The sequence below is a fragment of the Eubalaena glacialis genome, chromosome 13 (assembly GCF_028564815.1).
Source record: "Eubalaena glacialis isolate mEubGla1 chromosome 13, mEubGla1.1.hap2.+ XY, whole genome shotgun sequence".
In the NCBI taxonomy this organism is placed as follows: domain Eukaryota; kingdom Metazoa; phylum Chordata; class Mammalia; order Artiodactyla; family Balaenidae; genus Eubalaena; species Eubalaena glacialis.
Window position 1 is genome coordinate 38,319,424 of NC_083728.1, and position 11,582 is coordinate 38,331,005.

Sequence of the window (11,582 nt, forward strand, 5' to 3'; positions counted from 1 at the left end):
TGTCCCCAGGTCTGAAGTGGGTCTCTTGTAGACAGCATATATATTGGTCTTGTTTTTGTATCTATTCAGTGAGCCTGTGTCTTTTGGTTGGAGCATTTAATCCATTCACGTTTAAGGTAATTATCGATATGTATTTTACTATTACCATTTTCTTAATTGTTATGGGTTTTTTTTTTGTAGGTCCTTTTCTTCTCTTGCGTTTCCCACTTAGAAAAGTTCCTTTAGCATTTGTTGTGGAGTTGGTTTGGTGGTGCTGAATTCTCTTAGCTTTTGCTTGTCTGTAAAGCTTTTGATTTCTCCATCGAATCTGAATGAGATCCTTGCTGGGTAGAGTAATCTTGGTTATAGGTTCTTCCCTTTCATCACTTTAAATATATGTTGCCACTCCCTTCTGGCTTGTAGAGTTTCTGCTGAGAAATCAGCTGTTAATCTTATGGGGGTTCCCTTGTATGTTATTTTTTGTTTTTCCCTTGTTGCTTTCAATAGTTTTTCTTTGCCTTTAATTTTTGTCAGTGTGATTACTGTGTGTCTCGGCGTGTTTCTCCTTGGATTTATCTTGCCTGGGACTCTCTGTGCTTCCTGGACTTGGATGGTTATTTCCTTTCCCATGTTGGGGAATTTTTCGACTATAGTCTCTCAAATATTTCCTTGAGTCCTTTCTCTCTCTCTTCTCCTTCTGGGACCCCTATAATGCAAATGTTGTTGCATTTACTGTTGTCCCAGAGGTCTCTTAGGCTGTCTTCATTTCTTTTCACTCTTTTTTCTTTATTCTGTTCCACAGCAGTGAATTCCACCATTCTGTCTTCCAGGTCACTTATCCGTTCTTTTGCCTCAGTTATTCTGCTATTGATTCCTTCTAGTGTATTTTTCATTTCAGTTATTTTATTGTTTATCTCTCTTTGTTTGTTCTTTAATTTTTCTAGGTGTTTGTTCTTTAACTCTTCTAAGTCTTTGTTAAAAATTTCTTGCAACCTCTCTATCTTTGCTTCCATTCTTTTCCCAAGGTCCTGGATCATCTTCACTATCATTATTCTGAATTCTTTGTCTGGAAGATTGCCTATCTCCACTTCATTTAGTTGTTTTTCTGGGGTTTTATCTTGTTCCTTTATCTGGTGCAAAGTCCTCTGCCTTTTCATTTTGTGTATCTTTCTGTGAATGTGGTTTTCCTTCCATGGCTGCAGAATTGTAGTTCTTCTTGCCTCTGCTGTCTGCCCTCTGGTGGATGAAGCTATCTAAGAGGTTTGTGCAAGTTTCCTGATGGGAGGGACTGGTGGTGGGTAGAGCTGTGTGCTGCCCTGGTGGGTAGAGCTGTGTGCTGCCCTGGTGGGCAGAGCTCAATAAAACTTTAATCAGCTTGTCTGCTGATGGTTGTTTGGCCTGAGGTGACCCAACACTGGAGCCTACCCAGCTCTTTGGTGGGGCTAATGGTGGACTCTGGGAGGGCTCATGCCAAGGAGTACTTCCCAGAACTTCTGCTTCCACTGTCCTTGTCCCCATGGTGAGCCACATTCACCCCCTGCCTCTGCAGGAGACCCTCCAACACTAGCACGTAGTTCTGGTTCAGTCTCCAATAGGGTCATTGCTCCTTCCCCTGGGTTCTCATGCGCACACTGCTTTGTGTGTGCCCTCCAAGAGTGGAGTCTCTGTTTCCCCCAGTCCTGTCAAAGTCCTACAATCAAATCCCGCTAGCCTTCAAAGTCTGATTCTCTAGGAATTCCTCCTCCCATTGCTGGACCCACAGGTTGGGAAGCCTGACATGGGGCTCAGAACCTTCACTCCAGTGGGTAGACTTCTGTGGTATAAGTGTTCTCCAGTGTGTGAGTCACCCACCCAGCAGTTATGGGATTTGATTTTTTTGTGATTGCACCCCTTGTACCATCTCATCGTGGCTTCTCCTTTGTCTTTGGATATGCGGTATCTTTTTTGGTGAGTTCCTGTGTCTTCCTGTCAATGATTGTTCAGCAGTTAGTTGTGATTCCAGTGCTCTCGCAAGAGGGAGTGAATGCACGTCCTTCTACTCTGCCATCTTCCCCCGTCCCTGATAGAATTTTTACTTGTCTTCCGTTTTATGCTTTTTTGGTTACTTCATTATAGATGTGGCTTGTAAACCAGCATATGGTTATGGTTTTGTGTCCCAATCTGCAAATCATTGTTCTTAATAACATAACTTGGGACTCCCCTGGTGGCACAGTGGTTAAGAATCTGCCTGCCAATGCAGGAGACATGGGTTTGAGTCCTGGTCTGGGAAGATTACACATGCTGAGGAGCAACAAAGCCCCTGTGCCACAACTACTGCACCTGCGCTCTAGAGCCCACGAGCCACAACTACTGAAGCCCGCATGCCTAGAGCCCGTGCTCTGCAACAAGGGAAGCCACCACAAGGAGAAGCCCTTGCACCACAACAAAGAGTAGCCCCGCTCGCCACAACTAGAGAAAGCCTGTGCACAGCAAAGAAGAGCCAACACAACCAAAAAATAATAATAATAAAATAAAATAAAGGATGTATGGCTTAAAATTTATAGATGATAAAATATACAATGCTGTTTATTGCAAATTCCACTTAGCCAATTGATTCTAACAGAAAACTTTCATTGATTTTTGCTGAACCCTTGTATTTGTAGCAAAATTATAGTTGCAATTGATGAGTGAGTATAGCTCCAACATGAATGTTTATGAACATGAATTTTCATTTATGTTACCAAGGAAGGCAAAAGTAAAACAACAAAAACATATTTCAAAACTTTACAAAAAAATCTTTACGTATTTATCAGTGATATGAGGACTTCTTTGCTGAAAAATATAATGGTTTTTGAACACTGGAAGAATATTTCCTCGAATTTTTGTGCTATTCCCAATGCAAAGGCTATGTATATAAAATATGTAAATTGTATACTATTTTGGAGTTCAAAATACACTATTTGAAGTTTAATTTTTTTTTAAATATTTATTTATTTATTTTTTGGCTGCATCAGGTCTTAGTTGCAGCATGCAGGATCTTTCATTGCAGCACACAGGCTCTTTGTTGTGGTGTGTGGGCTTCTCTCTAGTTGTGGCACGCAGGTTCCAGAGCACATGGGCTCAGTAGTTGCAGTGTATGGGCTTAGTTGCCCCGCGGCATGTGGGATCTTAGTTCCCCGACCAGGGATCAAACCTCCATCCCTTGCATTGCAAGACAGATGGACCACTGGACCACCACGGAAGTCCCATTAAGTTTAATTTTTGAATGGGTAATGCTTTCACATGGTCTACTCTGCATTATTAACATTTTACTATTACTTTCTTAAGTTTTGACAATCAACAAAACAATGAATCAAGTCTTGATTATAATTTTTGCCAGTTTCTGTGGTGTAAATATTCCTATCATGGCCAATTTCAAGCTACAGACATGAAGATAAACCAAATGCAGACTTAGAAATAGATGCACAATGCTATACCATTGTACCATATTTCCAACATACAGATAAAATAGACACAAATAGCCTCCAGAACATAGACAATAGAAAATGTAGTAAAATACATAATTAGGAATTGATGGTTTTCAAGTATTTATTACTTTCAGTTTTAATAAAATGTATGTATTTTTAATTTGTATAATTTAATTTTTTAAATTTATTTATTTTGGTTGCATTGGGTCTTTGTTGCTGTGTGTGGGCTTTCTCTAGTTGCAGTGAGTGGGGGCTTCTCTTCGTTGCGTTGCACGGGCTTCTCACTGTGGTGGCTTCTCTGGCTGGGGAGCACAGGCTCTAGCTGCACAGGCCTCAGTAGTTGTGGTACAGGGTCTCAGTAGTTGTGGCTTGCAGACTCTAGAGCGCAGGCTCAGTAGTTCTGGTGCATGGGCTTAGTTGCTCTGCAGCATGTGGGATCTTCCTGGACCAGGGCTCGAACCATGTCCCCTGCATTGGCAGGCGGATTCTTTTTTTTTTTTTTTTAACATCTTTATTGGAGTATAATTGCTTTACAATGGTGTGTTAGTTTCTGCTTTATAACAGTGAATGAGCTATACATATACATATATCCCCATATCTCTTCCCTCTTGCGTCTCCCTCCCTCCCACCCTCCCTATCCCACCCCTCTAGGTGGTCACAAAGAACGGAGCTGATCTCCCTGTGCTAAGTGGCTGCTTCCCACTAGCTATATATTTTACATTTGATAGTATATATAAGTCCATATATATATACTCTCATGGAGAGAGTCCATGCCACTCTCTCACTTTGTCCCAGCTTACTCTTCACCCTCCCTGTGTCCTCAAGTCCATTCTCTACATCTGTGTCTTTATTCCTGTCCTGCCCCTAGGTTCTTCATAACCGTTTTGTTTGTTTGTTTGTTTGTTTGTTTTTAGATTCCATATATGTTAGCAAACAGTATTTGTTTTTCTCTTTCTGACTTACTTCACTCTGTGTGACAGACTTTATGTCCACAAATAACTCAATTTCGTTTCTTTTTATGGCAGAGTAATAGTCCATTGTATATATGTGCCACATCTTCTTTATCCGTTCATCTGATGATGGACACTTAGGTTGCTTCCATGTCCTGGCTATTGTAAATACAGCTGCAATGAACATTGTGGTTCATGACTCTTTTTGAATTATGGTTTTCTCAGGGTATATGTCCAGTAGTGGGATTGCTGGGTCGTATGGTAGTTCTACTTTTAGTTTTTTAAGGAACCTCCATACTGTTCTCCAGAGTGGCTGTATCAATTTACATTCCCACCAACAGTGCAAGAGGGTTCCCTTTTCTCCACACCCTCTCCAACATTTATTGTTTGTAGATTTTTTGATGATGGCCATTCTGACTGGTGTGAGGTGATACCTCATTGTAGTTTTCATTTGCATTTCTCTAATAATTAGTGATGTCGAGCATTCTTTCTTGTGTTTATTGGCAATCTGTATATCTTCTTTGGAGAATGTCTATTTAGGTCTTCTGCCCATTTTTGGATTGGGTTGTTTTTTTTTTTGATATTGAGCTACATGAGCTGCTTGTACATTTTGGAGATTAATCCTTTCTCAGTTGCTTCATTTGCAAATATTTTCTCCCATTCTGAGGGTTGTCTTTTCTTCTTGTTTATGGTTTCCTTTGCTGTGAAAAAGCTTTGAAGTTTCCTTAGGTCCCATTTGTTTATTTTTGTTTTTATTTCCATTTCTCTAGGAGGTGGGTCAAAAAGGATCTTGCTGTGATTTATATCATAGAGTGTTCTGCCTATGTTTTCCTCTAAGAGTTTTATAGTGTCTGGCCTTAAATTTAGGTCTTTAATCCATTTTGAGTTTATTTTTGTGTATGGTGTTAGGGAGTGTTCTAATTTCATTCTTTTACATGTAGCTGTCCAGTTTTCCCAGCACCACTTATTGAAGAGGCTGTCTTTTCTCCATTGAATATTCTTGCCTCCTTTATCAAAAATAAGGTGACCATATGTGTGTGGGTTTATCTCTGGGCTTTCTATCCTGTTCCATTAATCTATATTTCTGTTTTTTTCCAGTATCATATTGTCTTGATTACTGTAGCTTTACAGTATAGTCTGAAGTCAGGGAGCCTGATTACTCCAGCTCTGTATTTCTTTCTCAATATTGCTTTGGCTATTCAGGGTCTTTTTTGTTTCCATACAAATTGTGAAATTTTTCATTCTAGTTCTGTGAGAAATGCCATTGGTAATTTGATAGGGATTGCATTGAATCTGTAGATTGCTTTGGGTAGTATAGTCATTTTCACAATATTGATTCTTCCAATCCAAGAACGTGGTATATCTCTCCATCTGTTTGTATCATCTTTAATTTCTTTCATCAGTGTCTTATAGCTTTCTGCATATAGGTCTTTTATCTCCTTAGGTAGGTTTATTCCTAGGTATTTTATTCTTTTTATTGCAATGGTAAATGGGAGTGTTTCCTTAATTTCTCTTTGAGATTTTTCATCATTAGTGTATAAGAATGCTAGAGATTTCTGTGCATTAATTTTGTGTCCTGCTACTTTACCAAATTCATTGATTAGCTCTAGTAGTTTTCTAGTAGTGTCTTTAGGATTATCTATGTCACATGCAAAGAGTGACAGCTTTACTTCTTCTTTTCTGATTTGGATTCCTGTTATTTCTTTTTCTTCTCTGATTGCTGTGGCTAAAACTTCCAAAACTATGTTGAATAATAGTGGTGAGAGTGGGCAACCTTGTCTTGTTCCTGATCTTAGTGGAAATGGTTTCAGTTTTTCACCATAGAGAATGATGTTGGCTGTGGGTTTGTCATATATGGCCTTTATTATGTTGAGGTAAGTTCCCTCTATGCCTACTTTCTGGAGAGTTTTTTTCATAAATGGGTGTTGAATTTTGTCAAAAGCTTTTTCTGCATCTATTGAGATGATTGTATGGTTTTTCTTCTTCAGTTTGTTAATATGGTGTATCACATTGATTGATTTGTGTATATTGAAGAATCCTTGGCTGGTGGATTTTTAACCACTGCACCACCAGGGTAGTCCCTATATAATTTATTTTTTTTAATACACATTTAGTTTATTTATTTATTTTTGGCTGCGGTGGGTCTTCGTTGCTGCGCGTGGGTTTTTCTCTAGTTGTGGAGAGCGGGCGTTACTCTTCATTGTGGTGCACGGGCTTTTCATTGTGGTGGCTTCTCTTGTTGCGGAACATGGGCTCTAAGCACACGGGCTTCAGTAGTTGTGGCACATGGGCTTCAGTAGTTGTGGTTTTTGGGCTCTAGAGCACAGGCTCAGTAGTTGTGGCGCAGGGGCTTTGTTGCTCCGCAGGATGTGGGATCTTCCCACACCAGGGCTCGAACCCGTGTCCCCTGCATTGGCAGGTGGATTCTTATCCACTGCATCACCAGGGAAGCCCTATAATTTAATTTTTAATAATGGGTGTGTTTAAGGGCTAGACTACAAAATTCCTGAAAATAACAATCTTCTTTCAAGAGTCTGTAAGACCTAGTTCCAGCACACCACTGCAGCCATCAGCAGTAAGGCCCAAGAAGCAGAGAAAGCCAATCTGCAGAGATGAGAAAGAGAGAAGGAAGATGGGGAGGAGGAGGAAGAGAAGGAAGACAAAGTAAAAGAGAATGAGAAGAACAAGAATGCAAAGAAAGGCAAAGATGAGAGAGGTTAGAGGAACTATGGCCTGGATTCCTGACTTGTTCATCCTCTTAGTTCCAGTCCCTTCCTGCAGCCTAGTGCATTTCTGTATTATAAAGATGTACCTCATATCCTTATAATAAATGCATCCTTTAAAAAAAAATTTACACTTTACTAGGAACAATTTGCTGAACCCAAACCAGCTTAAGATTAATAATTAATACTTGGTGTTCATGCACTCAATTGTATGTCACATTTTTATTAGAATGCAGTGACAAAGATAATATATTTATATCATTAATATATAGAGTTATAGCCACTGAAGGTGCAAATATTCCTAAATATGTTTGACCCAAAGTGCTATACAGTATGTGTAGCGCTTGTTTATAACAGCAAAGTTTACTGTTCATATGTCTTGTTGATATTAATCTATAAATTTTTAAACTTAGCTTTTGAATAAATTTTTCTGTTTATTAATTCTTCTTTTTTAAAATTAATTAATTAATCTTATTTTTGGCTGCGTTGGGTCTTCATTGCTGCTCAAGTGCTTTCTCTAGTTGTGGCGAGCGGGGGCTACTCTTCATTGCAGTGCATGGGCTTCTCATTGCAGTGGCTTCTCTTGTTGTGGAGCATGGGCTCTAGGTGTGCAGGATTCAGTAGTTGTGGCACGTGGACTCAGTAGTTGTGCCTCCGGGCTCTAGAGTGCAGGCTCAGTAGTTGTGGTGCATGGGCTTAGTTCCTCCGCAGCATGTGGGATTTTCCTGGACCAGGGCTTGTACCTGTGTCCCCTGCTTTGGCAGGGGGATTCTTAACCATTGAGCCACCAGGGGAGTCCCTATTAATTCTTCTTGGCTTCAACTAAAGTACAGAAGCGTATGGTGCTTTTTTGTAAAACTATTAGGATTAACTTTGGTCCAGCTTGAAACCTTTTAATACCCACCCAGGTTGCTCCTAATACCATCCTGAATCACTTACCCTTCTTTGCTTACAGGAGGCAGTCCATATTCCTTAGCATGGCCTTCAAGGCCCTTCCCAGACTGGCTCCACCTCAACTTTCCAGTCCCCTAGATTCATCAGATGGTTGTTAATTCATGTTGCCTGCCCTCTCTGCCTAGAATGAATGCTTGTTTTCTGCCCTTGCATTCCCACTTCATCTGGGAAGAGGTTGCTTTTTCTTAAGGCCTCACCACCTGTGTGCCCCCGTTCTGGTCCAAGCCCTCCAGCCCCATTATCACAGCATGGCAGGAACTGCTGTTTCACTACCCACTTATTAGTTGTATGTGAGGCTGCCTTTCCAGCTAAAATGTGGGCTTTTGGAGGAAAAGCAGTATGACTTGTCCTTGGACCCCCAGAATCTCACACAGGACCTGCCACATAGCAGGTGTTTACTAAATTTCTCATGAATTGAACTAAACATGTTTTAGGGGCAGAAAGAGCCTGATTTCCCCCATGCATATGGTAGGAAGTCCTGGGATTTAGCCAGAAAAGCTTCTGGGAGAATTTTTTTGGTAAGTCTGGTAAGCAGGGCTTGTCCCTAACTTAACTTTCCGTCTGTTTGCTACACTATCCCCTGCCAAATCTTCAATCTTAAGGATATTGATTAATGCCATGAGCTCAAGGACTTGTACATTAGTTACTATCACTGTGTAACAAATACTCTAAATTTAGTGGCTGAAGTGATGAACTTCATCTCCCATGGTTTCTGCCATGCAGGGATTTGGGAGTTGTTTGGCTTGGTGTTCCTGACCCAGGATCTCTCTTGAGGTCACAGATGTCAGCCAGGACTGCAGTGACCTGGAGGCTTGGCCAGGGCTCTCTCATGGCTGGCAAGTTGGTTCCTCTCCTTATGGGTTTCTCCATGAAGTTGCTGAATGGTCTTGTGGCATGGAGGCTGGCTTCTCCCAGAGCAAGCAATGTAAGAGGCCAAGGCAGAAGCTGTGTTGCCTTTTCTGATCTGGCTTTGGAAGACACCCACCATCACTTCTGCCATAGTCTATTGATCACACAAGCCAGCCTTGCTTCAAGATGGGAGGAGACTACACAAGGGCAAGAATACCATGAGGTAATTATCATGAGGACCCTCTTGAAGGCTGATGACTACAACTAGACTGAAAGATAAGATGTATCTTTTTATATAACTACATGATAAAAGAAATAAAAGAACACAATGAACCAAGTGATTAGTAGACCTTATGTGATACATTCCAAAGGTTGTTCCTAAAATCCTGAGGGCTGGAAAAAATTGTATGCATGCCCAGAAGGAAGAGAGAATTTCAGACACATCACCAGCAGTAATTATAGCTTAATCAATATTATCATTTATTTAACAATATTTCAAGATGCTCATGGATCTCAAAGATAAAAGCCCATAGCCTTACATAGTATTCCCTGCTACAAGCCAAATCCCAATACTTCCCTATACTTTTGTATGGTAATAAGCTATCTGAATTTGAGATACCTTTGTGCACATAATCAAGAAATTGTGTGGATCCTTTGTTAAAGGAGTCTTACTTTCGTACTCTTTAAAAGTGCCCCACGGAAGCCTGTACTGTCCTTGTCTGTTTAGCGTATTAATCAGTGGTTTGGAATGAAAAAATGTTTATCAAATTGTAAATGACTCAAGCTTGAAGGAATAGTTACTACATGAGATGATAATACCACGTTTTAGGGCAATTCCCATGGGCTAGAATGATGGACTGAACAAGTAAAAGCAAACTTAATAGGGATATATGAAGAGGCCGATATTCAGATCCACTTAGTTATTCAAGTCTTCTAAGTCCTCAACTCACATGTCCCTTCCATTAGAGAGTATGCATGGCCCAGTCACTCTTGGGAAATGCCCCCTCTTCCCTATTTCTGATACCCCATTCTGACAGGTAGACCCTCCTCCAGGTTCTGCATCCTCTCTCCAGGGCCAGACTAGGAGGGTCTTCAGGGTTATGGGGAAATAAATGCAGAGGAACTGGGTTAGAAAAATCCCTTCATGACTGAGTAGGCCTCATCAGCATCCTTTGTCCCTCTTCTAACCTCCATTCTTTTCCTCCCCACAAGGAACCATACTATCCCTCACCTGAGTCTACCTATGTGGAAATGTGTAAGACAGTCCTTTCCATAGATGACCATCCATTTGGATTTTTCTTTAAACTTCACAGGATCTGACTTTCATCTTTTGGACACCTAAAGAAACCACCATGATCACGCACGGTCATTAATCTTTTCCTAGAGGGAATAGGTTAAAAGATGGATGTGTGAGTATGGTCATCAAAGGGGAAATAAGTACTTAGAGCTCAAACCTTCATGAAACTGTGTGCTTGGAAAAATGAGGGCTCTGTTTTAGTCAGTATAGGTTAGGTAAAGCTGCAGTATCAAACAACAGTCTAAGTGGCTCAAAACTAGAGTTTATTTTTCACTCACATTACATGTACATTGCAATTCAGGAAACAAGTTAACAGGGCTGCCCCATCTGAAACACCACTGGTCACCACCACAGGGAGAAAGGAAGTTGGAGGACATGTACTGATTGTTAGTTGCTTCTTCCTAGATGTGGCACATGTCACTTTTGTCCTTATTTCATTAGCAAGAGCAAGTTGATGGTCATACCTAACTTTAAGGGGACAGGGAATTGGAATCCTCCCCTATGTCCAGATATGAGGGAGATTAGAGATTGGCAAATGGAATAATGTCAGTCACAGGCTCTATGTATAAGTAGAATGGTGCTATTTTCTAATTTGTGGAGCTGGGGGAGAGGTAGGTAGTGGGAGATACTGGTTTCTAATTAACTATTTTTAATAGAAAGAACCCCTCAATCTGAACTAAAGAAATAAAATGAGGGGCTTCCCTGGTGGCGCAGTGGTTGACAATCTGCCTGCCAATGCAGGGGACACGGGTTCGAGCCCTGGTCTGGGAAGATCCCACATGCCGCGGAGCAGCTGGGCCCGTGAGCCACAATTACTGAGTATGCGCGTCTGGAGCCTGTGCTCCGCAACAAGAGAGGCCGCGATAGTGAGAGGCCCGCGCACCGCGATGAAGAGTGGCCCCCGCTTGCCACAACTAGAGAAAGCCCTTGCACAGAAACGAAGACCCAACACAGCCATAAAAATAAATTAATTAATTTTTAAAAAAAAAGAAATAAAATGAAAAGTCAACCTGTCATTTGGATACTCCAACCCCCAGTTCTCCTCTATAGGACAATCATGATTACCAGTTTTCTGTGTCTCCTTCCCTCCAAATTCTCTACAAATAATCACACATGTTTATAAAAATATGAGTTTGTTATATATAGCATGTGTTGTATATAGCATAGAGAAAAATGCAAAACAAGAAACAAAAATACTTGCATGTAGAGTTTAACTAAAAAAAAAACTCATCAACACCCAGGTGAAGGAATAGAAATGAGAAGTTCCCTTCCCAAAGCTCCCTGTGTGCCCCTCCCTGGTCATAACTGTCTCATCCCTTTAGATGCCCATGATTCTGACTTCTGTGATAGTTATTTCCTTGCCTTAAAAACAAAACAAAACTTT